This window comes from Bison bison, unplaced genomic scaffold, assembly GCF_000754665.1.
Source record: "Bison bison bison isolate TAMUID 2011002044 unplaced genomic scaffold, Bison_UMD1.0 scf7180017864236, whole genome shotgun sequence".
In the NCBI taxonomy this organism is placed as follows: Eukaryota; Metazoa; Chordata; class Mammalia; order Artiodactyla; family Bovidae; genus Bison; species Bison bison.
Genome location: NW_011494808.1, coordinates 5822551 through 5825523, shown reverse-complemented (window position 1 = coordinate 5825523; position 2973 = coordinate 5822551). Strand labels below are relative to the sequence as shown.

At 67.5% G+C, this 2973-nt stretch overlaps 1 protein-coding gene across 5 annotated transcripts in view; it reads left to right on the top strand.

Annotated features, from left to right (window-relative positions):
* Positions 1-2973, top strand: part of RARB (retinoic acid receptor, beta) — a 186783-nt gene that overhangs the window by 178516 nt on the left and 5294 nt on the right. The gene's annotated exons all lie outside the window — the stretch shown is intronic.

Below are 2973 nucleotides of genomic sequence, written 5' to 3'. Positions count from 1 at the left end.
GCCCGCTGGGGGCGCAGCTGGGTCTTGGCCCTGTGGTGGGAGGACCATGTCAAGGGGTGTGTTTGAGGCAGCTGTGGGCTCAGCCCCGGCCTGCCGCCGGTGGGGCTGTCCTCTTGCCTATCATTTGGCCTGAGGTGTCCCTGCACTGGAACCTGCCGGCTGCTGGGCGGGCCAGGCCTCAGTGCAGACGGCGGCCTCTGGGGGCGTCTGCTCTGACGGGCGTCCCCGGTCCCTCTGCCCCCAGTGTCCTTGTGCCTCCGAGACCCTCTCGAGCAGCCCGTGGTCTGGGCCCCGCTCCTGTGCAGTCTGCTTTCGCTGGGTCTCAGTGCACGCGCGCCTCGTGTGCCTCCATGAGCGGAGTCTCTGGTCCCCCCAGTCCTGTGGACTCCTTGCAATCCAGCCCCGCTGGCCTCCAAAGCCAGATGCTCTGGGGGCGGCTCCTCCCAGTGCCAGACCCCCGGGCTGGGCAGCGGATGTGGGACTCTGGTTGTTGTGAGAGAATCTCTGTGGCATCGTCGTCCAGCGTGTGGGTCGGTGCCCCTCCCGCAGAAAGGTGTGGGGTTCATTTGTTCTGTGGAAGCGCCCCTCCCACTGGTCACTGTGGCTGCTGCTTTGTCTTTGGAAGTGGAGTGTATCTGTCAGGAGGCTCCAGTCCTCCAGCTGTTGGTTGTTCGCAGTTAGCTGTGACTCTGGCGCTTTCATGAGTGGAGGTGAGCCCGGGCCCCTTCTACTCTGCGGACGTGTCTCCAGCCAGCTGACCCTTCAGTACGTGCCAGGTGCCGGGCCCCCGGCTGAACCGGTGGCCGCGACGCCAGGCGCCCACCGCGGCCTGTTAATCTCGCCTGGCGTGCCTCCCCGAGTGCTCTGAAAGCGGTTCCCGAGCCTGACCTCAGGCTGGGCAGGGAGGGCCGGGCTCCCCACCCCGCATTTCCTTCTCAGGCAGCCCTGCGCAGCAGGTCTCCCGGGGTGGCCCCTCCTGTGCACGGCGGCCTCGTCACAGTGCAGCCCCCGTGGTTAGATGCTCCGGTCAGGACCTGTCCCCGATGGCCAGACAGTCAGTGCAGAGAACGAGATGGTGAATGGGTGTTTTCTTTGGCAAAACACTTAGAAATTGCCAGATTCCATACGCCCCTTGCAGGGGGTTAGCAGGTGGAGAGGTTCCTCGATAAGTGAGTGAATGTTCGCTCGTCACCACCGTGTGGCTGCGTTGCCCAGTGCTGAGGGGACAGCAGGACATTCCCCATCTAAGGGTTCGCACTGTCTTGCGGCAGTGACGGCCCCCGCCCCGAGCCAGCCAGCGCCACAGGGAGAAGCCGGGCGGGCCTCCTGCGGCTCAGGACGGGTGGAGGGAGCTGTGGGGGCGCAGGTCCAGGCCACCGGGTCTGGGGGGTCTGGGGGGTCTGGCCGGGAGGGCCGCGCGCGCTCACGTGGGGCAGGCGCATCCCGCTGTGTTCCCTGGGTGTGTGCTGTCCGTTGTCTGTGACCCCGTGTCGCTGCCCAAACTGAGCCCCTGAGGACAGTCTCGTCGCGCAGCCCCTGCTGTCAGGAGCTCGTGGCGGGGCTCTCGGGGCGGGGGGTGGCCATGGGTACTTGGGGGGCTGCCTCATCTGCAGGCCTGACCAGGGCGGCCAATGCTTCCAGGCCGGCTCATCACACTTGCCTGGAGGCTGCGGCTGCTGCTGAGCAGAGGGCTGGGCTGCTGGGGACCCGGCAGCCATCTCCCATGGCCTTGTCACAGGCCGGCCGTCCCCTGCGCCCCATCTCAGGGGCAGGGCACGGGCTGCGCCCCCTTTGCAGGCAGGCTCACATTCCACTCCCCAGAGGAGGAGCCACACAGAGTGGATTCAAACAGCCACGTGTGTTACACCTCAGCTTTTAAACAGTTTTATTTCATGTTTCAAAAACAATGGGGTGAAGTGGTATAAAATGGTAGTTTTAGGACGAGTGTTCCCTGCTCCCCGAGGCAGCGACGGTGCGTTGAGCCCCAGGTAGAGGATCGGCTGCCGGCAGACCTGCGTGGAGGGTCCCAGGCACAGCCGGTGTGGACACCTGGCAGGGCCGGGGAAGGTGGAGTCTGGGGTCTGGGGGCCCGCGGCACTGGGACGACTGCGGCCGGAGTCTGCGCGCGGCTCTGCCCTGCCCACCCGCGGGGCAGACGAGGGGCGCGGACAGGCCGCCTGCCCGCCCCCAGGGCCCTGCTTGGCGCCCTGAGGAGGGCCAGAGCCCCCTGCCACGAGGAGGGCTGGCCTCGCCCGCCTGTGAGCACTGTGCCCCCGCCAGGCCACTGGTCCACAGGGGCTCTCAGACGAGGGGTGCCCACCCCAAGAAGGGCTTGGGTCTGCCGCCGGGGCTGTCGTGGGACGAGCCAGAGCCCCGGGCTGTGTCTCCGGGGCCCACGCCCTCCCCCGGCCCCCGCGTTCTCCCCTCCCAACGCCCGCTCTACTTGGTCAGTGGTGTTGGACTCTCCAGGGAGAGAGGCCACAGGACAGAGTGGAATCGCTTCATCAGAACCGCTTGTCGTCTGGCCTGAGGAGCGAGGCCCTGCAGGGTGGAACGGGCCCGGGACGCTGCGTCTGAGCGTGGGTTTCGGGGGAGCCTTGGGCGCCTTGCAGACCCTGGGGGGCTCTTGTGCGCAGGAAGCTGCAGAGGCTGATCTGGTGCCTGTTGGTCCCACTGGAAGCGAGGGTAGAGGCCCCACGCCGTGAGCCTCTGTGGACTCAGGGACGCAGGTCCCCTCCTGCCGGGCACCGCCTGGCTTGTGCCCTCGGCCCGCGCCTCGTGTCCTGGGGCTTCCTAGGGAGCGAAGGCCTGTCCCGTGACGTCCGGGCCCCTCCACGCTCTGACAGCAGGGCAGCTGCTGGCCTCCATGGGAACGCCGTCTGAGCAAGCCCCTCCGGTGGTGTGATGGGGGCGCCATGCTCTGACTCAGGAACACCGCTCCCGGGGGGGCGGGTCAGCACAGAGGGCCCCGCC